Genomic DNA, 27,648 nt, shown 5'->3' with positions numbered 1-27,648 from the left:
CCTCCAAAATGATGAACAATTTATTTAAATTTAAGCATATTAGTACTTTCAGTTTTCTGATAATATGGCAGGAATGATGTTTTTCCCCATGACATGTCAGAGAAATTTATTTGTAGAATAATCAAATGTGATTTTTCAGATGACCAAAAAGGTTTATAAGATGTTAAATCATGCCATAAAACACTCTGCACTCTGCCTGGAACCCCGAAATACTCTGTACCTCTATACCAAAGAGTAACAAAATTGAATGTTCACTCTAAATAATGACAAGTGTCTAATATATATGCATAAATATAAATCTGCTACACCTTCCCCCTAAATCTGGAACAGACTCATGTAGACTAAGAAATGGATACAGACAACAGTGTGGTGAAGGCCCGGGGTGGGGGAGCTGGGTGGAGGTGGGCAAAGGGGAGAAAATGGGAGACATCTATAATACTATCAACAATAAAATAGAAAGAAAATGGAAAAATAAGAATTATGTTGCTGAAATTATAGAGTTCATGAGGTTACTGAATTGAAATCGTCAACTTTGCTTCTGAAATCTTGCCATTTTGCTGACTTTTCCCACAAATAACTTTTAAGGATGATCCACAGAAAACATATTAGCACATATCACTCTCAAATAATCCATGGTCTACTTAATGATGAAATGTCTTCAGCATATTGAAAATCCCAAGTATTTCCCAAAAAGTGGCAAAACACTTTGATATCTCATGCCTAGATGATAATCTATAACTACGGTTGTTATTTTTACTTGGCTGGCTTATATAGAAATCAAAGTTTAATGACATTTAGGGTATTTCTAACACATGCTGTGTACTCATTGGATTATGTCAATATTTGGGGGCCTTCACTAAAATGATTAAATAATGTGAATTAACATATGAGTGAAGATACATGAAAAACATGACATGATTGGATGTTGTCAAAACAGTAAATGTTAGACTGAGCTAACACTGTGTTTTTAAAAGCTCAGTGGTGAGGATTCTTAGTGTACTTTAAGTATACATAGATTATTGTAATTAAAATTTTGAAATCTTGGGGCTGGTTGTCACTCTAGATAAAGACTGTGAAAGGAGTAACACATTTTGACTCTTTGTAAGAGAGGTGCATTACAGGGCTGAGGTGTCATTCTTAATAGGTTGAACTATTACCCTTCAATGTTTATGTTTTGCAGAGTGTGGGCTATGTGAAGGGGACTTTTGGTGAAAAAGTTGGTTTGAAAATAAGTTGCTCATCAATGAAATGCCATGGAGCTCCCAGAAGGTGGTTTACAGGCCTGGATGTTTGGGGTGCATATGGAACAGTGTTCTCTGATGATTAAATGAAGATTTAACAGAAGACCCCCAGCTTTGTTTGGAAGTTAATTTAGCTACCATCACCATTTTCCGCTCACAATTTTGCCACTTTCAGTCAGGGAGAGGATTCAGGTATATCATCTCTGTGTCTTTGCTGGGGATTTTAACCCCAAATGACTATTTTCTCTATACGTGTCTTTTTCCTTAAAGGAAAAGAATTGGAAGATTTGGTATTAAACACAATCCTTACTTTAGACTTTACAGTAATTTCCTAGTTCATATTATTACTCATTTCTAAAAATATCTGTTCAGTTTCTTTATAGCATATTCCCAAAGAAATAAATCTCTATGTTGAGAGATAGTGGATAAAATAATAAAAATGTAGAAATATAATAATAATAATAATAATAATAATAATAATAATATCGCCTGCCATTTATTGAGCAGTTAATCTCTCTGTGTTCTATTTTCTCATCTATAAAATGGGAATATTTGTAACTGTGTGATGATTGAATGACAAAATACATGTAAAGTGCATATGTAGTGCATAATAATATATATGGCCAAGCACTCAATAAGATTAAAAAAATCTAGATATCAGGCACCAGGTTAAACACTCTTCACAAACCATCTCATTTGCTTCTGAACACAAGTCTATGAGGTGAGTATTTTTAGTTCCTTTCTTACAGATGAGAAAACTGAGACACTGTAAAGTTAGATAATTGACTGGGTCATATACTGAATGAATAACTCTCCTAGAACCTGCACAGTTTGTCTGACTCTAGGCCCATGTCTTTCAACTATTTAACTAGTTTAGTCATTTGTTTTGGTGGCTGTATGTTTTCTTCAAAGTGAAGACTGGGATTAACAAGTCCACTTTACTAAATTGTTAGGCAATATAATAAGAAAAGATTCCTATCAAATGCTTAATAAGTCAAGTTGACTTACTAAAATGAATGTTTCATAACAGTAGACTATAACTGGTTTATTTCCACTTTGGGGATGTTTGTCTCCCCAAAAACTATTTATTGGCATTTGCTTATGTAATAAATAATACACTGGCTTTCATTATTATATAAAAGAAATCATGCAGTGAAAAATAGTTAAACAAAAACAGGGGCTTTAAAAAATCATAAATAAAAGTTTGTGATTGTTGTATTACAAATATAACTTACTTAACTTCAATTTCTCATTCTTATTTTGCTACAAATATATTTTTGTATAATTAAAGGGTAATGTATGAAGACCATTATTACTAATTCATTTGGTATTCATTATAAGACCTTTAATCATGATGTATTAATTTGATATAAATGTGGATATAATGCATAATTTCTAAATGATTCCATTATAATTTACTAGTTAGACTATTGTTATTTTAATATCTTCTCAAATACACATCAAAGTATAATATTTTGTTTCTTTATGAAATAACCAAAGTTAAAGAAAGAACCAAAGCATTTTCTTTTCTGTGCTGTGGTATATTTATATTGAAATTTCTGGAGGGTAATATACAAACCTTCAGAACCAATCCAATTCATGAGAGACAAACCAATGAGAAAAAAAAGGCAGTTTGGCCTTTTAAATACCTGAGACATGAGAGAAGGACTGTTGACAATAAATAACCACCCAGCCTTAATTTGGCTCTGATTTCTCACATGGTCACTTGGCCCTTTATATCTGTGCTGTGACTGAGACAATGGCAACTCATGTATAATAATTAAAAATAATAATTAAAAAAATTGTAAATACAAACCAAGAAGAGATTTCTGGAAAGATCAAAATAAGACACTACAGCACCCACAAGTTGCTCTCTCAAATCCAATCCAGAAATCACAGGAGAAATGCTCTCCACTCTGAAACAGTCTCACCCTACAATTTGAACTGGGAAGTACTTATACATCCTCTAATCAAATGAAAAACATCCCTAGACATGTACTATGGAAAGGAAAATTTTATTTCATATTGGGGGAAGGGAGGGGAGGAAGGGGCAGAGAACAGAGTCAACCTATTCATCAACTTGTTGCTTTGAGGTCTTCATAATAAGTTCTTTCTGTTCCCTTTTCCATTTACTGACCTTCAGCTAATTCTTCCTTAACACTGTTGGATTTGCTTTTAATATCCTGGCAACAGCTTCCTAAAATTCATGTAAAAACCCCAGGACAACTAACCCAGGCATGTTTACCTCCATCACTTTTTAAGAATACACTGGTAGAAAGACAGTACAGGCCCCCCGGGAGTGGCTCAGCGGTTGAGCATCGACCTAGGATCCAGGAGATCAGGGTTCGATTCCTGGTCAGGGCACATGCTCGGGTTGCGGGCTTGATCAATGACTCTCTCATCATTGATGTTTCTATCTCTCTCTCGCCCCCTCCTTTCCTCTCTCTGAAATCAATAAAGATGTGTGTTTTTTTAAAAAAAAAGATAGTATACATTAAATAAAATATTACTCCGTGGTATGAAATGCGTACACTACTTTTGTACAGAAGACAAAAAATACAGTTAATTATGAAAGACTCATTTGAGCTGTGATGTTTAGCAGTCGCTGTCTCTAAATCACAAATAACTAAATCATGGTATTAGAAGGTCATCATAGAGGTCATATCTAAGCTGGTCTCTGTGTGTGTAAATGTTTGTGTGTGTCCTGATATGCTTAATTAATCAGTCAGAAAGGGAAAGGGCTGGGTTCTTTGCTTCAGAGTTCACAGTATCTGTTCATTGTTTTTTTTATTGCTCTGTCTGGTCCAAATTTAGCAGCAAGAAGATGAGGGCCCTGAATTCCCCACTGCCAGCTCATCCACACACTCTTGGGGTCTCTTTGACCTTTCCAGGAGAATAAAGAGAATAATCCTGCAGAAGCTATAAGGTTTCTTCAGTTTCCAGATGCTGCTACTCTACATTTCTGTGATTCTAATTCTCCTCGATACTCTAATGGATGCAATTAACTCATTTTAAAATGCTGTCTTTCTTCACATGACTGCCAAGTATAGCAACTAAAGTTTCTGATCATAAACACTGGCAATTATGTGGGTGATTTCACTTGCTCTCCTGTATTTCCCTACATTGAAATCTTTAGACTTTTTTTTTTTTTTTCTTTTACACAAATGAGCTTCCTATTCATCTTGATTATACTGAGGTTCTGAAATTTGGCTTTGCACTTTTATGCCTCCTTTGGAGATGACCAGGATAGAGACAGTTAATTTCCGTGACAACTGCTGCACCACCCCTGGGAGTATTCTGGGAAGAGGTGCTATGTAAACACAAAGCACTCGGCAAAGATGTTGTATTCATCCTCATAACATCTCACGAGGTGGGTGTGCTGTGAACATTGTTAGTACAAAGCTGCCGGTGCCACAAATAGAACAGAGACGATTTTCTCTCACTGCATGAGGAATGACAACTCTCCCCTCACATTTCTTAAGGGGAATTATCCAGTGGATTGTTTGTGCATGCCAGTCTGTATGTATTTGTCTGATCACTTGCAAATGTTACCTGAAGACTTTTTCAGAAGAAAAGAAATATCCCAAGCTTAAAAGTTTATACATATGCAGGAGCTTCCCACTGCAAACCCAATTGGAAGAGATTACTATGGTGCACTGAAATAAAAAGGGGTAGAACATCTGTTAAACAAGAAAATGAATACGTCACCTCTGGAAGTCACGCCTTAGAAATGTGGGTCCTTGGCATTACTCATCATTGCTTTTAACATTTCAATAAAGATTATGTTGTAACAACATGAATTGCATTTTAGCAATGAGGCTCAGAAATGGCAGTCCATGTAATTAACTCTATTACCAATGACTGAATAAGGTGGTAAGGAACTGACTCTTATGTGAGGCCAATCCCCTTAACAGACCACTTAAAAATTATTACCCTAATGCCCCAGTGAAATGTTATAGTTTCCCTAGAGGGCAATTCCTGGTAGCATCAGAAAGAGTACATAAAGAGATACAAAGTACAGGCTAACCATAAAGCATCATCAAGAAGCTATCTACACAGAAAAATTAAACAAAAGGGATCATAACTCCATTGGAAAATTCCCTCTTCCTCATGACTAATTTGGAATGCACAATTTTAAATCAAAATCCATAACCAGAAAAGCAGATCTACTCCCCGCCTAATTATTAGGTGTACTAATTAAGAATGACATTGTATGATTTATGTCAGTGTTTTATTTGATATGTTTAATCTTTAGATTATTCATGTGTTGGAAGTCAAGTTACTTTTTGGTTATTAAAATGTGCAAACATGGCTAGTTACATAAAGACAGGAGGATGGCTTGTATTCCTAACCCACCAGAAGATCACAGGCACTCTAGTTAATAGTGCTCTTGAGAAATAAAAATTTTAACTTGTAGTGTTAAGGAGAAAACATTTTCTTTATAGAATACTTTGAATAATTTGCCACTTTTTTGGAGACTTCCTGTTATTTTCTCATTGGACAAACTAAAGTCCACGGACTAGCCTAGTAAGTGGAATGGATACAAAATGAAACTGATCTTAGGAAGACCTGACTTCTGTTTTCATTTCATTATCTAACTGAGGTGAAGCAAAACCAAAGACAAAGAGCAATCTTGAAATGGCCTTTATCAACTGGTTGATTTTATTTATAGGCAAATAAATATGTCTTCTTCATATGGTGAGGGTAAAATTGGCTAATGTAAAACTTTACTCACTCTTAGTATGTTCATTTCTCTATTTGTAAACTAGATTTATGTATATACATAGTCACTGAACTCCTATCTGTTACAGGGACAGTGTTTTACATGCTCTATGTTATCAAATCTTCAAAGCACCTTCTGAGGGATTATTACTATCTTCTCCATTTTACAAATGAAGAGATGGACACTGGAAGAAGTTCTCCCATGATACTTTAGGTTGGAAGTAACAGCTTTTGCTTTGAACCCAAGTTTGACTCCAAAGTTTATGCTCCTTTTCATCTAAATGTTTATCAAACTATAAATAGTTTACCAAACTATTTATCTCAAAAAACCTGTGTGATTTCAATTTATAGGGTGACTGAGTGATGAACTAGAGGTTAATGCCATTGAAGGGGGTTTTTATTACAGTTTCCAAGAGAAGAGGGCAGGAGCACCTGGGGAAGCACCAGGTTTGATCAGGAAGCAGGAGGAGTGAGAGGAATACATGACCCAGAGCCCATATTTTGTTCTATGGGAAGGAAGGTACAAGGCAGGGTAAGCAGTAGCACAACCTTCTGACTGGATAATTTAGATAATTTCAGTGGGCCATATGGTTGGTCCCTAGTTGTCCAGTAGCTGGTCCTGGGGTGATTTGAAGCAGGAGAATATTGGCCCGATGTGTGATAGTTAGAAAAGGGAGACAGGAGTGTGGACTGGTGATTGCTTGGTCTGCATATGTTTTCACAAGTGTTTTGCAGGTGTGATCGTCTGAGTGTTTGTGATTCCCCCAAATTCATGTGTTGAAATCCTAACTCCCAATGTGATAGTATTAGGAGGTGGGGCCTTTGGGAGATGCTTAGGTCATGAGAGCAGAGCCTTCATGAATGGAATTGGTGTTCCCAGGGAGACCCCTTCCACCAAATGAGGATACAGGGAGAAAGACGTTGCTAGCTGTGAACCAGGAAGAGGGTCCTCACCAAAGTGAGACCATGCTGGCACCTTGATCTTAGACTTCCAGCCTTCAGAAATGTGAGCAATAAATTTCTGTTGATTATAAGCCATCCAGTCCATAGTTTCTGTTATAGCAGCCTAGATGGACTAAGATGGCTAGAAGGTTTAAGGTCTTTAAGAATTAGCTGGCCCTGGGAGGGGCAGTCTGTCAAGAATTAGCAAGGACCCCAAGATGTCAAAGCATCATAAAATATAGACAATAAAAAAACTGTTGTTTGAAAAAGAAAATTCTCCCTGGTGTGAATTTGGTAAATCATACAAACTTTATAGCTGGCTTGAATATTTACAATGCCTATTAACATTAAGTTTACAAGATGTTCTACAGTAAAGCAACCTTTTTAACAGTGTTTGACCCAGAGTTCTGAAATTGATTTGACCCTTTGTAGCCAACACCTATTGACGTTTAGCAGAACATTAATGTTACAAAACCACATTCTTAAACCATTTTTTTCACATTTTAAATTCTGTGGTTTTTATAAATCTGTTGTGTATTAATCATAACATACATTTCACACACTCTGTGTATTCACAATAATATTTATCTTTCAAAAATTACCATATGCATTGGGATATTTTGGAACAATTATCCTTCTAAACAGAGTTTTTCCCCAAGAAATGAAAGGTCTGAAAACAACCAGCAGTTTCTAAAATGGATTCATCTCCTCAAAGACATTTAATGTGCAAACCACTTGCAATTCTTTTTCAGAGTATATATGCAAATAAATATTGTTCACCCACTTACAGCAGTTCCTACAATGCTAACTCCTATGTCTGCTTAAAGAGATAGTAAAAATGATTCTTAACATTATTAAGTTTAAGAAGGTCCAAAACATGCCCATTGAGGATTCAGAATCCTGCATTGCTAAAAATAACTTTTGCCTAAATTGGAACTTCTCCATATGCAATGAGACCTGATGCTGTATTATTTCATGTGCCACTAAGCCTGTGTTTCTGCCAGAGAATAATTATTTTGAGTTATTAGAAGGAAAATGAAGCATAACATTTGCATGATTTCCCCTATACTATAGAATTGAGTCAACAATTTACTATTAAAAGGGGGGAAATTATCACATAACATCTTGAGCTCTGCAAACAAAGAAATGATATTGTTGTCCATCATCTTCGCAAATCTCGCTGACCCCATCATAAATTTTCCAATAGTATCATATGTAACCCAAATGGAAAAGGTACTGGCACTCTTTTAGCCCTTCCAGAATATCTGTGACTGGGATGATTACTCTGAGTCTAAAATGATCCAACTCAAAAGCGGGAATGGAGAGCCAGAAAGTCCCTTACCTCAACTTTGGAGTTAAATTGTTGCCGAGAGAATTTTTTCTTTGATATGCCTTTCCCACTCCCTGCACCTCCCAAATCTCTTTATGGTAGTTAAAAGCAAGGGTTCACTTCACTAGTTTATTAATTCATTCCACATTCAATAAGTACTTATTATAAGCCAAAAGGGCCAGGCACTTGATGGAAGGCCAAGTCCCTGTGCTCATGGGGCAAATTCTAAAAGTGGTAACAACCAATAAGCAAATAAACAACTAAGGTCATAAATAAATAAACATGAAAATTCATAGCAAAATGTGATATGCAGAAAATTTTGATGTGAAGTTTCCTCCATATCCTTCCGTGGTTTGATAGCTCATTTCTTTTTAGTGCTGAATTATATTCCATTGCCTGGATGTACCACAGTTTATCCATTCACCTACTGAGGGACATTGTGGTTGCTTTGGCCATTATGAATAAAGCTATTATAAACATCTGTGTGCAGGTTTTTGTGTGGACATAAGTTTTCAACTCTTTTGGGTAAATAAAAATGAACCCAAAAGCTATATTAAAGTTAGATCAGAAAGTAGAGCTGTAGGGCAATTAAAAAAAAACAACTTCTCTTGTAAACATGAATAGAATGACAGTGAAACAAGTTGAAATCATGAGATTTTGCCAAGGGCATTCTTGAGTTTGAGAAAAAATTTTAAGTTATTTTTCGATGGCTTCTTACTAATCTCTGCTAACCAACTCTTTGCCTCAGAATAGGTATTCAAAAGAGCACAAGAACCCAGTAGTCTTAGTATTAGAAAGCAGCAAACTGTGGTTGTACCAGGAGCCACAGTGAGTCAGAAGCGATAGTATACAAAATAAAAAAGAATTATCAAAACCCCTTCAAATGAGAAGCTAAACAGCCCCAAAGTGGAATACTATATACAAAAGAAGAAAAGGGAGAAAATGTCTGCTCACTCAAAGAAAAATGAACTCCCTTATCTTAATTGTACAAAATTGGGAGAGTTTAAGGGTTCATTATTTGTTAAGCTTTTTATGCATAAAACATACAGACAGGGTCTGAATAGGTGTTTACAAGTAACCAGAGTCATTTTTTTGCTAGCCTTAAATTACCTATAAGAACAAAATACATTGAGCGTATGAGTTAGGAAGCAAAATATTTAAATTCTGGTACAATGGGTTCTATGTTCTTTTTCCACCAATGGTTTGAATTACACTTGTTCCCTAGAAAGAGGCTGTCAAATTGTATAATTGCATTTTCATTTCTTCCTAGATAATGATGCCACCCTGAAAAGTTGATCTGGAAGCAAAAAGAGAAAATTACTTTTCTATTGTTTGTTTCTCTGAGTAGCCAAGCACAAGAGCTTGAATAATTCTGCTGATACCTGACTTGGGACATTGATAACTCAATACTGCTGCCTTTTTGCAAATCTACCTCTTTCTGAGTGAGGCAGAGGCAGAGTGATGTGGTAGAAAAGGTCCGAGACATGGTGTCCGAGGACATGAAACCAGAGGACTTTAGGCACCTACTGCATACTTCTGAGCAATTTCTGCAATCCCTTTGTGCCCGGGAGCTTCGTTTTTAGAGCAGTTATCATAATAACTGCCCTATCCAAATCAGAGAGATGTATAGGGCAGTCATTCCTGTGTTCATAGAAAAGTGCTCTAGAAATGTAACTGTAGGGAGCTGTTCCAACATGAAAGCTCCTAAACTGTTTTTTGGAATATGACTTTGGACATTCTGACCCTAACATCTCAGTTCTCCTTTCCTCTTGACGTCTACATTGGGGGACACCATTCCCTATTTATGAGCAAAATCTTTCAGATCTACTTTTGAATTATGTCCTAAGGCTGCTCTGTTTTGACCACCTCCAGAGCTAACATCCTAGTCTTGGCCTCATCATCGCTTACAGGTATAACCTAACTATTCTGCTTACTGCTGTGTGCCTTCCCTCAACAGTCTATTCTCCATACAGCATCCACTCTGATCCTTTAAAAATAAGCATTATATCTTGTTACTCCTCAGTTCAAAATATTCCCGATAACTTCTTCTCATTCAGAGAAGTTTATCCTAAATCCTCACCATGTCCTACAACACTCCACAGGATGGGGCTGCAAGTATTGTTTTTTTCTACAGCCCATGAACTAAGAATGGTTTTTACATTTTTAAATGGTTGTCACAAGAACATTATACATAATTCAAATTTCCATGCCAATAAATAAAGTTTTATTGAAACACAGCCATTTTTATTTATTTACATACTGTCCATGACTGCTTTTATTCAACTACAGTGCAGAGATGAGTTGTTGCTACATAGATATTATGTCCTGCAAAGCCTAAAATGTTTACTATCTAGCTTTTTTACAGAAAAAGTTTTCCAACTTCTGCCCACAGGGCATGACCTCTCTCCTTTCCTACCACTCTTCTCATTGCTATTCTGCTCCAGTCATGCTGATAGCTTACTCTTTTATGTGTTTTTTGCTGCAGTGTTATTTTATGTGTGGTTTCCTTTGGCTCTGGGATACTATTTCCCTGGATGTCCTATGACATCCTTTCCCAGAGAGATCTCCTTTGATAATCACACAGAAAATGGCACTGTGATAAACTTAAAAATGCACACAATTATTTTTTAAGATATAGTTCCTAATTTGTTTGAGTTCAAACTCTTTTCCTTTTAGATATTAAATGTTTCAATTGTTAAAAACCAGTGTTAAATATCAGATATTTGATATTCAGTGTCTCAGATGTAATTCAGAGGACAAATAGGGAGTGAAAAAGGACACACTTCTCTTTTTTTCAGCTCTTCCAAGGGGTACTATGTGACTCTAGACAAATAATTTCGCATAAGGAGCCTCAGTTTTCTCTTCAATGACTGAATGATAACTCTCCATTAAGCTACATAATAAATATAATAGGTAAATATAGGCCTATAACCATTACTTTAAAAAATGCCTCAAGAACAGCAAGAGTAACCAAACATCTCTGCAACACATTGTCATGTATCATCCTCACCAGGATTTCATTCTTAATACTTTTCCTTAGAAAAGTGTCTATTTTTACTAAAAACTGCACAATGCCTATCTAGCAATGGCACCCTTATTAGTTTCCTAGGGTTGAGGGCTGTTGTAAAAAAAAATAGCACAAACTGAGTGGCTTAAAACAACAATAGAAATTTATTGTCTCACAGTTCTGGAGGCTAGAAGTTCACGATCAAGGAGTTAGCAGGGCTACGTTCCTCCTGAAACCTGTAAGGGAATGCTTTCTTGACTCCTAGCTTCTGGTGGTTGGCCAGCCATCTTTGACGTTCCTTGGTTTGCAGCTGCGTAAGTCTAATCTCTGTCTCTATTAGCACAGAGTGTTCTCCCTGTGTGTCTCTGACTTCATGTCACTACCTTCATAAAGACACCAGTCATACCTGATTAGAAGCTCACTTTACACTAGGATGACCTCACCTTAACTCTACCAATTCCATCGGCAATGACCCTATTTCCCATGAGGTCACAATGTGAGGTACTGGGGATTAAGGTTTCAATTTATCTTTTTGGGGGGAGGGAACACAATACAACCCACAATAGTACACAAAAGTGCAATAGCAAAGATCTCTGAAAATGCTGTTCATTCATAGAACATTTTATGAAATCAATGCTTCCAATTCTTAAAAAGAGTAAGATGTGAATGTATTAACCATTTAATAAGAGAGTATAATGACAAAAGGGCCAGTTTAAAGTTGACGTACATGAAAAAGTCAAAAAATTTTCTCCTTGGATAGTTTATTTTCTACTTTATAAAGAGCCCCTATGATATATCAGACACAGGAAATACATAAGAAACCTACAAAAGAAATCTACAGTCATGGCAGTGGAGTTAAGTGGCTGCACAAACCCTCCTAGAGTTAAAAATTATACAAAATTAGATAAAACATAAAAAGACTCTAATAGTCTTTTTTAATCCTTACCCAAGGATATGGTGAGGTGTTTTGGTGTTTTTTTATTGGAGAGAGAGGAAGGAAGAAGGAGAGAGAGAGAAGCATCAATGTGATGGAGCAACTTGGATTGGTTGCCTCCCATACACACCCCCATTGGGGATTGAACCCACAATCTAGGTATGTGCCCTGACTGGGAATCAAACCCGTGACCTTTCCGTGTATGGGACAATGCTCCAACTGAGCCACAATGATCAGAGCAGACTCTAATAGTTTAAAAACACTGGAATGCATCCAAATGTAGACAAAAGCTGGGGAGAGTTTATTCTTGGAAAAAACATAATTATAAAGCACATGTATTGTTTCTTTCCCAATCCCCATAGCTATGGGAGAGGAAAATGGTGGTTGAAAAGTACAGCCTTGTCAGCAAATGTTTGCAGAAATCAGAGTTCAGGGCTGGAAAAGCACCTGGAATGTAAAAAAAAAAAAAAAGTCTTGAGAGCAAGATAACTGCAGCAGAATAAAACCAAAACCCATACTCTCTGGCTGACAGATAAACTGTGCGTGGTGAGGGGCAATTCTATAGGGCCTGTAACAAAGCAGGAAGAGGTCAGAAAAGAATCTATTTTTGAAAGATAAAAGAGGTGTGGGTCAAGATATATAATTTTGCTCCTTTTCATGCTGAATACATTTTCCAGTTGCATGAAACATAGCATCAGAAAGCTGAAGCCTGGGGGATTTGAAGTGTCAGAAGTGAGATCCTGAGGATATGCCATAGAAGCTAGATTTAGATGAAATTCCTAGAAGTAAAGAAACTATAGAAAGGGTGAACCCTGAAATACAAGTAAAATCTTTGCTCCAATCTCTAGTTGCCAAAATACACAGGCACAGGGGAGACTTCCTGATATCTGATTAATAAAACTAGCATTTGGAAGCCACAAGAACAGCCCAGAGATATCTATCAGTAGCTGCATACTTCAGAGAAGACAAACACTGCAGTCAACATCCAGACAGATTAATTCAACATTGCAACAAAACAGCACAATTCTCAAAATACAATAGAATGCACTACACAATAATGTATTATCTTCAATGTCCATTTTACAACCAAAAATTATTAGACACGCAAAGACACAGAAAAATATGACTCATAAACAGGAACAAAGCTAGTGAATAGAAATTGACTTCCAATGATCTCAAGTGTTGGATTTAGCAAATAAAAACTTTAAAGCAACAATTACAAATATGTTCAAAGAATTAAAGAAGGTATAAAGTCAATGAGTTAAAAAATAAAATCTCAAGAGAAATAAATCTATAAAAAATAGAAATTTGATAACTAAAATTTCAATAAACTTTAAAAATTAACTAGATGGGCTCAAAAGAAGATTGGAGATGGTGGAATAAAGTATCAATAAGCTTGAAGATGGGTCAATACTAATTACCCAATTTTAAGAACAGAGGGGAAAAAATTTCAGGAAAATGAATAGAGCTTGAGAAGCCTGAGGGAGAATATCAACTAGGCTATCAATAATGTAACTGGAGTTTCTAAAAGAAAGGCGAGAGAAAGAAATGAGCAGAAAAACCCAAACATTTAAATAAATAATGACAGAATCTTCCCCAAATTTGGTGGCAAACATTAAATTCAGATACAAGAAACTTAGTAACTTCAAAGAGAATTAAAAGGAAAAAAAACATTTCTCAACACATTGTTGTTAAACTGCTAAAATCCAAAATAAACAAAATTTTGAACTTGGCCAGAGAAAACATACATTTTTAAGGACAGGTGAAGAATACTATGATTTACTGGCTTTTACTATGAAATTATGGAGGTCAGAAGATATAGGAATGACACAATACAATTCTGAAGGAAAAAAATATGCTTTCAATAAAAAATTCTATGTTTAGTGAAGCTATCCTAAAAAAAAGATAAAATTAAAACATTTTCATATAAATAGAAAGTGAGAAAATGCTAGAAAAATTATATTACTTATAATGTTAAGAGAGATGTTCAGATTATATAAACATATGTCCCTCTCTTAATTTCTTTAAAAGAAAAATGATAGTTTAAAACCACAAAAATACAACTTATTGATGAGTTTATAATGTATGTAAATGTAATACATGACAACAATCGCTCGAAAGGTAAATGTAGTACTGATATATTAACAATATTAAGTTAAAATGCAATTAGAATTCCTAAGCAATCATGTGGTAATAATGCAGAGAGATATAACTAGTAAGCCAATAAAAATATTAAAATACAAATTTCAAAACATCTGATTAACGTAAAAGAAAGGAAAAATTAATCAAAATAAAGTACTTCTAGAGAAAAAAAGGAAGACTTCATAATGAAAAAGGTCAATACAACAGTAACATCTGCAATTATAAATATATATACACCTAATAAAGATTCAAAATACATGAAGCAAAATCTAAGAGAAACTAAGGGTATGAAATAGACAAATCTGCAATCATGGATGGAGACTTTACCCTATTCTCAGTAAGCAATAAAGCAAATAAACAAAAAATCAGTAAGAAACTATAAGAACAGGGGGACACTACTAACCCAAGTGGCAATTATAGAACACTACACCTAATAACTGCATAATACACATTCTTTTTATAAATATTTGGCATTTTCACCAAAGTAAGCCATATGTTGGGACATAAATTTAAAATTATATTATTGAGTAAGTTCTCTGGCCAGTAAGGAATCAAACTGGAAATCAGCAAAAATAATAAATGTAGAAAAAGTGCAAATATCTGAAAAATAAATAACACACTTTTAAAAAATGGGGAAAAGAGGCAATCACAAAAAAATTAAAATTATTTAGAATAAAATAAAATTAAGCTTGGCCGGTGTGGCTCAGTTGTTTGAGCTTCCATCACATGAACTGAAAGGTCACACACTTGGTTTCCTATCATAGTACATGACTAGGTTGTGGGTTTGATCCTCAGTAGGGGTGTGTATGGGAAGCAACAGATGGATGTTTCTCTCTCACATTGATGTTTCTTTCTCTCTCTCCCTCTCCTTCCCTGTCTCTCTAAAATCAATAAAAATATAATTAAAAAATAAAATTAATTAAAATTTGTGAGATACAGCTAATGTGGTAGTTAGGGGTAAATTTATAGCTTTAAAAGTATATATTAAGAAAAAAAGGAAAAGCTCAAATGCTCAAGTCAATTATGTAAGCTTCCAGCATAGAAGGTAGAAAAATGGACCCCCAAAGATTTTATTCTTTAATCCCTAGAACTTATAAATACAGGTGGGCAAAAGTAGGTCTACAGTTGTTTCTATTGAAAATAATGCAATTATTAATAAATAATCATACAAGAATAAACTCTGTGTTTTGTGTACTCACAACTCTAAACCTATTTTGACCCCCTCTATATGTGACTTTAGATGGCAAGAGAAACTTTGCATATATGATTAATGGTATGAGCCTTGAAATGGGGAGATTATTCTGATATATCTGGTGGGTCCAGTCTTGTTACATGGGTCCCTAAAAATGAAGAATATTTGCCAGTGGGTGAAGAGATGAAATGGAAGAAGAAAGAAAGGAGATTTGAAGTGTAAAATGGGCCTGACTCACCATTGCTGGCTTGAAGATTGAGGAAGGAATCCACAAGCCAAAGAATGTGAGTGATTTTTAGAAGCTGGGAATGACTGTCCATGATAATCAGCAAAGAAAAGGGAATCTCAGTCCTACAACCACAGGAATTCAATTTTGTCAACAATCCAAATGAGTGAGGAAGTGGATCTTCCTCCAGAGCTTCCTGAAATAAATGTGGCCCTCCTGATGTTTTGACTTGAGTCTTGTGAGACAGTGTCAGACTTATAATAAACAGTAATATAAAGTATTAAGATTATATTGTTTAAGCCACTATGTTTGTGATAATTTGCTATAGTAGAAGTACAAAACTAATAGATTAGTTTTTTAAAGAAAGAGATAAAAAACAGTAAGTACTAATATTAAGAAAGATAAAAGAGATACTACTACAGATCCTACAACATTCAGAGGATAAGGGAATATGAACATTTTATGACAATAATTGTGATAACTCAGATGAAATATAAAAATCTCTTTAAATAACACAAATTACCAAAGCTACCATAAGAGGAAACAGAAAATTTAAATAACTCTATATAAATGACATTGAATTTGTAACTAAAAGTCTTTCTATAAAGAAAACTTCAGGCCCAGATAGCTTACTGATATAGTCTATCAAACATTTAAGAAAAAAACAAACAAACTAATACTACACAAAATGTTTCAGGAAATAAAGGAGAAAGGAATACTTCCAAATCTATTTTATGAGATCAGTATAACTCTGAAAGCACATTTGACAAATACATTACAAGAAAATAAAGGTGCCAACCAGTATCCCTCATAAACAGAAACACAAAAATCCTCAATAAAATACTAGCAAATCAAATTCTCAGTACATAAAAAGACAACACCCTTCTATTGTAAAAACTCTTAGCAAATTAGAAATAGAAAGGAACTTTCTTATGTGATAAAGGGTATGCATGTAAAGCCCTCAATTAAAACCATACTCCATGGTGAAAAACTGGATATTTTTTCCCTAAAATTGGAAATGAGTCAAAGATATTCACTCTCATTATTTCTATTTAACATTTTACTGAAAATCCTAACTATTTCAATCAGTTAAGAAAAGAGATTAGAAGGGATGAGTGTTTTGATCAAAGAGTTAGTAGGGTATCTATAAAATCCTCAGAAATATATATGTAAAAAATACCCACCAGAACTAATAAATGAATTAGTCAAGATATCTGTATAGGAGGTCAGTATACAAAATGCAATAGTACTTTGCATATAACACTAACAAAAGTTGGAAAAAGGAAATAAAAACACAATTCTGCTTAACATCCAAAAACATAATATATTTAGGAATAAATTTAACAAAAGTGTTAAGGTACTTGTATACTCAAAACTGCAATCCATTTCTAAAACTAAAGAATATTTAAATGAAAAGCAACTAAATAAATGTTTATGGACAAAAGGCTTGATGTAGTTAAAATGTCAGTTTTAAAAATTAAACACTATATTCAATGCAACTCCAATAAAAATTTCAGCAGTCTTTTTATCTGGGGAAAACAAATTGCAAGCTAATTCTAAAATTTATATGGAAACAAAAACAACTTAGAATAGCCAAGGAAATTTTAAAAAGAAAATCAAAGCTGGAGAACTTACACTACCTGTTTTCAAGATTACTAGCTAGGGTAAGCAGTCAGTACAGTGCAGTGAAAAAATAGGTAAGTAACTAAATGGTAAAGAATAGAGATTCCAGAAAATGACCAGCACATATATGATCAATTGATTTTTTGGTAAATGGTCCAATATAATTAAATGAGGGAAAGAGTAAGTTTTTCAGTAATGGTGCTAAAGTAATTGGATATTTGTATAAAAAATTAAAACTTATTTTTACTTCATACCAAAGATAGAAATTAAAATAAAAACTAAAATTATAAAACTTATAGAGGAAAACATAGGTAAAAAATCTTTGTCATCTTCTAATAGGCAAATTGTTTTAGAGAGAACACAAAAAGTATGAACCATAAAAACATATGGAAAGAACTACAACTCAGTAATAAGAGAACACACAGCACAATCAAAAGCACACACAAAAAATTGAACAGACATTTCAGAGTAAACAAATGAATATATAAAAAGATGCTCCATATCATTACTTCTCAGGGGAATGCTAATTAAAACTACAGTGAGATATCACCATATACCCATTAGAATGGTTAAAATAAAAAGACTGGCAAAGCCAACCCTTAGCAAAGATGTCAAGCAACCAGAACTCTCTTATATTCCTTGTGGATGCACAAAATTTTACACACTTTGGAAAATGGCTTGGGTTTTCCTTATAAAGTCAACATACACCAACCAAAAGACCTTGCATTTTCACTTTTAGGTATTTACCTGAGAGAAATGAACACCTATGGCCACATAAGGACTTGAATACTAAGGTTCATACAACTTTGCTCATAATAGCTCGCAAATAGAAACTACTCAGATGTCAATCAGCAGTGAATGGATAAACAAATTGTGGCATATTCATACAATGGAATGCCACTTAGCAATAAAATATCTACTGATGTATATAAGATATAAATCTCAAAGGCATTATTTTGAGTGAAAGATACCAGACACAAAAGAGTATATACTGTATGACTGCATTTACACAGAAGTTTATAAAATATAAATTAATCTATTCTGATAGCAATTAAGTGGTTGCTTAAAGGGTAGGTATGGAGGATAGGATTGACTGCAAAGGGACACAAGGAAAATTTTGTATGGATAGAGAATGTCTGTATCTGGTTTGCTAGAGTGGTTTCAAGGATGAACACATCAGTGAAAACTCATCAAACTGCACACTTATCATGGGTATAGAATATTGTATGTACATTACAAATCAATTTAGTCGATTACAGTCCCTACCAAATACCTTTCAAAATTAGGGCAGATTTTTTTTTTTGATTCACCATCAATCCCTCATTAAATAGGTCAGATAAATAATAGGCCTAACATAATAAAAATATTCAGAAGCACCTCTATGCCAGAAAAGGATGTCATCACACCCTTATTTTCTTATAAAAACCTTTGCAAAAGATGAATATTTAGAGAGCATTATCTCTCTCTAACAGTCTCCAAAACAAGGGGCTCTTTTTATATACAAGTATTGTAGGACCAAAGATGAACAAAAGAACATGTTTTGTTGATTTCTCCAAGGCCTGTTTTTGTCATCCTATAACTAGAAGATTCTCAGAAATGCTAATGTATTGCTCAAGTGCTACTTTAAAAAATACATAGAAAATGGCACATTGTACAATGTGGTTATAAAAACTTTAGTAAAATGTTTCCCAATTCCTTTGAAATTTGTTTCTTTCAGATGACTATCACTTACTGGATTAGCTCATGACTATTCAAGTCAACTAGTTCCTTAAGAAAAGTCTTCCAGAAATCCGAGTGAAGCCACAGTTATAGGGTAAGAAAGATCTAACTTATTCCATATGATCCAGCCCACAGTCCAGTAGATTCTGCACACAGAACAGACTAGAGGAGTGGCATAATTGGACTTCTATTTCTAATGGACCACTCAGGGTGCTGTATTAAAAAGAAGCTGGGGCAATCCCTTCACTTTCTTTCATCCAGTCTCCCAACTTCTCCTCCCCCCTGGTAGCTGTTAGTCTGTTCCAAGTATCCATGTCTCGGTTTTTATTTTGTTCATCAGTTTATTTTATTCATCAGATTCCACATATACATGAGATCATATGGTATTTGTCTTTCTCTGGCTGGCTTATTTCACTAAGCATAATAACCTCCAGGTCCATGCATGTAGTTGCAAAGGTGAAATTTCCTTTTTTTTTAATGGCTGAGCAGTATTCTGTTGCATAAATGTACCACAGTCTTTTTATCCATGTATATAACACATAGACACAAACAACAGTGTGGTGTTAGACAGAGGGAAAGGAGGTGAGGGGTATGTGGAGGTGGGCAAAGTAGAGGGGCATGGAGATAGAAAGAGACTTTGCTTGGGGCAATGGGTACATGATACAGTATACAGATGATGTTTTGTTGAGTTGTACACTTGAAACTTTTATGGTTTTGTGAATCAATGTCACCCCAATAAATTCAATTTTTAAAAAAGAGGCTGAGCTAGAAGCATAGGGATAGTTAAGGAGTTATTACAATAATCCAAGAAAGCAAAGAACTTCCTTAACTCCACTACCCAAAGACATGAGGAAACTGAAATATGTACTTTTTTAACTTTAAAAAAAATTAACATCTATACTTTGTGGTTAGAACAGCTTTCCCTACACCCACAAATCGGCACTTGAATTTTCCTTAATAGCACTTAACACCACTTGTAACTATATATTTTGTGGTCATTTGTTTAAAAATGTCTTCCAGTTTAAGTTTCTTGAGGACAGGAACCATATATAGTTCTTTAATCAGGGTATAGCAGTGCCTTTTATAGAACTGTCATTTAAGAACAAATTTGGAATGAATAAGTAAGTGAATCAATGAAGAAATCAGAAGTCCTTCAGTCTTGCTACTCTTCTGACAGAAATAATCTAAGAACAACTAGTTTTCCCTCTGCTTCCTTCCATTGACCTGGATTCTAACAGATTAATATTTGGATGGGAATAAAGGAAAAAATATAAACTAGTTTCTCATATATATGTATATATCCCATGTATCTCTCATCTTCTTTTTTGTAAAAATAAAAGGAAGCCAGGAAAGCAGGAAGAAAACAAAAGGATTATGAAATATAGTATAACTAAGCATTTATATATTTACTCAAGTAATACAGATGTATGTGTTAAAAAGTTTTTAGAGATAGGCATTAGAAATAATCTAAATTATATTTATAATATATTTTCTATTATTAATGTATAGGTTGTAAACTGTGACTTTTAAAAAATATTTCATTACTATAAAGTGTCAGGAATAGGTACTAACACACATAAGAATAGTTTTCATTGTTTAAGAAAAGCATTGCTTGGACTACTACTCTGACATAAAAAAGATAAAACATTTCCATTTGCAACAACATTGATGGATCTTGAGGGTATTGTGCTATGTGAAATAAGTCAGACAACATACAAAGGACAAAGACACATGATTTTACTCACATATGGAATATAAAACAAAAAAGTAACAAATAACAAACAAAACAAAAACAAGTTCATAGATATGACAGAATGGTGGTTACCAGAGAGGAAAGGAGATAGGGAGAGGGCGAAATGGGTAAGAGGGTTTAAATGTATGGTAATGGGCATAAACTAGAATTTTGATGGTGAGCACAAAATAGAGCATACAGATATCAAATTATAATTTTGTACACTTGGAATTTATATAATGTTATTAACCAATGTTACAGAAATTAAAAAAGAAAAGCATTGATATATGTTTTAGTTTTAAGGAGAGAGATATCCTTTTTATTTTCTTGGGTCACATGTGGAAGCATCTCCATTCTTTACATACACTTACTGTTCTATTGCAATGTTTCTCTCTAGTCTTGTGGACATGACCAAGTCAGCAAAGAGAGAAGAGGAAAAGAAATCAAGGACTGGCATACGCACATATCAACTCAGCACAAATGCACAGGCTAGGACTTGCAGTTCATTCATTGATAATTCCCTTGTATTTTGTTCAAACCACTAAACCACAGTGCTTGCCATTAAGTAACACACTCTTGCTCTTCCATGAAAGTTACCTATGTTCAGTGAGGCAGAATCAAAACGTTTTACTGTTGGATGGGGCCACTTCCTCTTTGTAAAGATGAGGAGACAGAGGCCTAACAAGATTATGTAACAAAGTCAGTGGATAATTAAGGATTAGGATTGCTATCTCCTGATATTGAAGCTAGTGCTTCTTGCTTCTTTTATAATAAATAAAAATACAGATATTAAGACTATTTGCATCAATTATAATATTTTTTTAAAAACACAAGAAATAGAAAACACATATGCAGTTGAAAAAGAACTGAAGCAAAGGTGGAAAGCAAATAATATGCTGGCTCCAAGAGGTTACACACAATATGTTTTAATTTCTCATGATCCAGAGTACCTAACACAGCGCCATGTTCATCAAGGGCTACTTAAATTACACTTTCTAGTTTACCAGTTGAACTTCCACTACATGGTTGTTCTCTTGATATGGCTTTTTCATTTTTCAATTTCCCATAGGTTAACATGGTAGATATTCAGTAACATTTATAATAAATTGAGCAAATATCCAATGTCCTGTTTTCAGGAAACATTACTTGTATTTTTATGGTAACTTTATATCTTCATTCTGGCATCATATGTAATTTTGTCTGTTTGTATGTCTGTATAAAATAACAGTGTTTACTCTCTCCATAAGGTATATTCTGTTTCAACACCTGTGCAATTATAAGGTGAAAACTAGTCCTCAACGCCACAAGAGCTAAATGGCAAATGCAGAACTATTGTGAAAGAATTTTGCTCTTGAGATTGTAATGTCATAGCACTTCAGTGGGGGAAGAAGAAAAGATATTCTGATATTCTCTATGCTTAGCTATCAGAATTTGGGGTTATTACTGGTTCTTTTTTCTATTGAAAAAATAGGGTAAAATCTAAATAAAGTAATTTCAGTGTTATTCAATATTTATTAATGGGGAAAAGAATCTAATGATAGCAATCTATAGAATTATGGACTGATTACTGGTTCAAATGACAGAGTCCCACAGTGAAACCCATAATTTCACATTACATTCTGCAAGAGATGATGGCAGTTCTTCACACATAATGGTATTGCCAGCCCAGAATCTTGTTAACACTCCTAGTTTGAGAGGTTCTGCTTATCCTCTCTCATTCTTATTTTGAATCAGGAAGATTCCCCGCCCCCCCCAAAGGTCTATTGGCCATTATTTTTCACATATGAGATTTTGCTCAATTAGAAATCATTAAAGAAGAGGCAACTTGAGTAGAACATTTAAGAATTTAAGCAGAAGGGTAAAATCATAAAGAAACGAGTCTTTTTTTTAAAAAAAGCAAAGTGCCATGGTTTGACTTGCATTTAGCTCTTTGTAGCTATTTCTAGTCACTGATTCTATGGAAAGTAGCTTCAGAGTTACTTGCTTGTTACTGGGCAACGATTTATTCCAATTATAACTGAAATGTCCCTAGTAGACAGTTACTGGTAGATAAAAACAGATTTTAAAAAATGAACTATTAAATCCATAGTATTATCTCTTGTTGTATGAGACAGAAATTATTCTAACAATTGACATTTTCTAATGTTCCAAGGTCTTTTTAGACATTTAAAGCGATGTGGGAGCATTGGTGAGGACTCAGGAGAGGGGAGCACAGTTCAGAGCTTTAAATGTAGAAATGACACAATTAGAATCTAGCAGCCAAATTCTACCAGTGCATGGAATGCTACATTTTCTGTCAGATGCAAATGGCATCTTCAAACTTTCATAGGAGTTTTTCTTTAGGAAAAGTTCTTAATGGACAATTGGTAACTACGTTCTTTTTTTGATGCTCTCCCATTACATTTTTAATTATCTATTAAAAACCAAAAACAAACACTATCACAATTCATAAACAACATTGGAGAACAGCAGAAAATATCCCTTGATATTTTATGTGTTTTTAAAAGTGAGTGAGCGAGCGAGTAAGAGAGAATCTTTGTTTCAAAGGTTCTTGACACAAATCTGAGCAAACTTATTGACAAGCCTAAACCTTTCCTTGTATCTTATAGCTTCTGACGTTAGAATCTGGGTAATTGCAAAAAAAAGTTTGACACATGGATATATTCTCAAATTACATGTTTGATTTGCAAGAAAGATAAGATTTCTATGTTTTCTTCCTTCTTTATATTAAAATACAGTAGAAAATTTACTGACCACATTTGCAAATTGACAACAAAATTTACATGCACAAAAGGAATAGAAATACATTGATGGTAAGAGATTTAACCTGGTGAACTTTATCTTATAGTTGAGTCATGCATTTTGAAATGTCTTAAATGATTTGATCAGCTTTAATAGTAAAAATAGCCTGTAGCTGAAATTTTACACCATTCAGCTTCAGTTTCTCCTCATAACGAACAACAGGCAAGAACACTGTCAGTACCAGTGCCAAACAGTGTGTATAGAAATACTTGTTGAATTTAATTGGGTTGCATTAAAATTTGTTCTTTTAAAGAATAAAGTTAGCATCTCAAGTTCAAGGTCCCCAGTTGACTGTCTAATCAACTCCTGGCTAGTTTCAGATGAAAGGGATTAAAATAACTTTACTCAATACTCACTTTAGTCTGTTTCTTTATCTGGACTCAGGAAGTCTACGATAATTACAGTGTTACTTAAAAAAAAGTTTCATCATTGTACTTCCCATTCGGTAAGTAAACAACAAAGCAGTTATGGTCTCTCACAAACCTATTAAAACCCCTAACACCCCTGCAAGCAAGAAACTTGGGCAACTCGGGAATTCTCCCTGACAGGACACCGAAACGACAACCCCAAACGATCAACAACTCATTGCCACAGTGTGACAGTCTTAGCCCTGTTGCAACTGGGCAGCTAGTCAATCCGCAGAGAGAAGCATCATCAGGGTGCACAGGAATGCTGTTATCACCCATTATAAGTATGACGCGGAGGTCACATATCAGGCAATTACACCTTTTCATTACATGCTAACCCCTCACGGCAGGGAAGCTACGCTTATGACTGCGTTAGACAGACAAAGCCTTCAGCTCTTTAAAAAGAAGGAAAAGCAAAAAGAAGGAAAAGAAAAGATTTTTTAAAATTAAATTCGTTTTCTTACCAGCACGTTGCAGCACCAACTCGCTCAGAGGAATGTTGCCTTTACAGGTTTCTCTTTTAATTATCCTGGAAGCAGGGGTGGGGGGGAAGCAAAGAAGAAAAAGCAGGGTGGTTAAATTAGCGTGCTGGAATCTTTTCAGTTTGTCGCAGGGTAGAAAAATAAAAAAGGGGAAAAAAGGCTCAGTAATTTAAATTTGCTCTCAGTTCAGTCTGCATCGTTGGGTCCCGCCCCTTCCTCCTGCTGGGTTCCACTACCTGCAAGCCTGGAATTGACAGCTACTGTGCAAACAAAAAAAGGCAACAAGCATGCTGGGACCATTCTGTCTGCTGTTTGGGTCTCACTTGTCCTGAAAACTAAAAATCATCAGTGGAAAGGTATTCTACATTTTCTATTTGAAGCATCTGCATGTAATTCCCTTCTATTTTAATTGATTCACCATAGTTTGTGATGATGGGGTCTGATTACTGTTTGGGTATTTTTCCATTTTTTTTCTTTTTCTAAAGCTATATAATAATTATTATTATTATTATTATTTGTAGTTTTACTATCTGTTTAGTGCCCTCCTTTGCATTCCTTACTGTCCTGTCCTCTTTTCCCAGGCACATTCTCTCCTGTCTTTTTCTTTAACTCATAAACATAAAAATTTCCAGGAATTATGGAAATACCAATATTACCAAGGGTTTTCTTCTCCTTTGATTTCTTTTCTTTTCTTTTTTTTTTCTTTTTAAATATGTCATGTTGAGAATTATTCAAGGGACAGAGGGCCAGGAAGAAGATTCCATAACACCAGAAACTTCTAAGAAGGGTGCAATATTAATGCAAAAAGTCTTTGCAATCAAATCCAAAATGTTCATTTTCATATTTATTATTTGGGCAAAGAGCTAAAAATCATAGAGGCAAATGTGGTCTACTTTGCAAATTTAACTTAAGGTGTGTCCTATAGAAAACCACTTTAATTTTAGCAACAAAAATAAAACGATTACTAAATGTGCAGCACATTATAAAGCCCGTCCTTCTGTCAGGATGTAAATAGCTTACCCAGAATTTACAACAAGCTCTTTTGTGGTTGTTTTCTAAATGCTCATTGCAGATGAGGCTGTTTAGACGACTGTGGCACCGAAGTCATCCCAAGCCTGCATGTAGTGTGCACTGGCTGTGGGTTTGCCTCCTGATCTGAAGCACGGATTCTGTAATGGTACCATAGCACTGGTTCTCCTATTAAGATCTGAATTTTTCCTAGATCATCCTACTGCTCTAACACGAGTACCATGCTGATGAATGTTTCCTGTCACATAGTCGGGGGTGGGGTGACTGATGAGTAAAAGATAAAATGTACATCGGTCTTTGCCAGTGGCTGAAACCATGAAAGTTACACTTAATCTACTTATGCCTCTTCGTGTGTGTGTGTGTGTGTGTGTATATATATATATATATATATATATATATATATATATATATATATATATATACATATATATATTGTTAATCCTCACCAAAGGATATTTTTCCCATTGATTCTTTTTTTTTAAATCCTCACCTGAGGATACTTTTTACATTGCTTTTCAGAGTGAGTGGAAGGAAGAGAGAGAGAGAGAGAGAGAGGGAGAGGGAGAGAGAGACATTGATGTGAGAGAAACACATTGATTTGTTGCCTCCCGCACTTGCCCTGACCAGGGCTGGGGATGGAGCCTGCAACCGAGGTACGTGCCCTTGGCGAGGATCCAACCCTGGACCCTTCAGTCCGTGGGCCAACGCTCTAACCACGGACCCAAACAGGCCAGGGCTTTATATTTTTAAAAGCATGTTTACCTTGTCCCTACCTCAAGCCATTTAAGTGAACTTCACTATTTCTGCATAAGTTGTAGAACCCTGAAAGCCAAGAACGGGTATGATTTAATGGACTTTAATGCAATATATATACTATATATATATATATATATATATATATATATATACACACACACACACACACACACACACACATATTTATTTTATAGGTAAGAGAATTGAAACAGTGTGAACTTACTGTCATATGTTACATTTGATAGGCTAAATCCAATTTATCTGAGAGGAGGTAAATTACAGCAAAGTACCTTTGTCATGTAAGGTAACATATTCATAGGATTCAGGGATTGGGACATGAACAGCAGCGGGGGGGGGGGGGCATTATTTTTCTCTTTTAAAAATTTTAATTGAACATATAGGGGTTAATTCATATTTTCAGAAAGATAAATGATTAACAATATAACTTTAATATACATGATTTAGCTTTCTAAATTGGTAAAAAATTAACAGAATACCAGATATCCATGCTGTCATTTAAGGTCCCGTCATAAAACCAGACCAACTAAAAATTGAAAGGAACAAGAAGGGAAAGAGCAAAACGATATATTTTCCTCGCATTATAACCTTTATCAGGATTACTTCTTTTCAGCAATGACTGCCTTTGCTGGACTCCCACAAACAGCTGTAGCATAGAAAAATAAGGCAGGTCAAGTATTCAAGAAGCCATGTTAACTTCCCAGGTAGTTAGGCAATCAGCTTTAATGAAGCAGTGGTAAATTACACCAATGTACTAATTATGGTGCTTTTTCACAGCATAAAATGCAATAAAACCAACCCATGCCTTGGCTTGGAAAGTGTTATGCATATATTTTTCAAAAGATTTAATTGAAAAGAGATTTTATTTTCCTGGAGCATTCTGTAATTTCAAGTGGCATTTTCTCAATCCTTTCCTTTTAAAACAGAGTGCTGGAAAGATATGTAGAGCTGAAAATATGTAGAAGAAAAAATTACTGAGAAGAAAACATATGTAGAGCTGAAAAAATGATAATGGCTCTTTTAAACTGGTGTGTTACTTTATAGATACACAATGGAAAAGATTATATTTGAATACTGAAAACATTTTTAATTTTTTTCTGAAATAATTTAACACTTTTATTTAATTTAAAGCACTTCAAACTTGGGGATTGCAGGTACAGTTTTCCTGGACTCTGAGTCAGCTTATATATAGGATGTCCCAAAAATGTATACATACTCTAACAGCTGATAACTCACTTAATTTTCATTCCTTTTCAGGTTTAACTGATTTGAAATAATGGGTGAAGCCAGACTAAGCTTTGAACAAAGAAAATTTATCCTAATGTGCCACTAGACAATTTTTAT

General features: G+C 34.6%; 1 protein-coding gene across 1 annotated transcript in view; it reads right to left on the bottom strand.

The window, feature by feature from the left end:
* CELF2 (CUGBP Elav-like family member 2) overlaps positions 1–24,747 on the bottom strand; it is a 789,880-nt gene extending 765,133 nt beyond the window's left edge. Inside the window, exon 1 of the mRNA XM_081128230.1 lies at positions 24,484–24,747. The gene's annotated coding sequence lies outside the window, so the exon portion shown is untranslated. The remainder of the gene's footprint in view (positions 1–24,483) is intronic.
* Positions 24,748–27,648: the final 2,901 nt, after the last annotated feature.

Source organism: Miniopterus schreibersii, assembly GCF_964146895.1.
Source record: "Miniopterus schreibersii genome assembly, chromosome: 1".
Lineage (NCBI taxonomy): Eukaryota > Metazoa > Chordata > Mammalia > Chiroptera > Miniopteridae > Miniopterus > Miniopterus schreibersii.
Note: the sequence above shows the minus strand (reverse complement) of the source record. Positions and strands in the feature narration are given on the sequence as shown.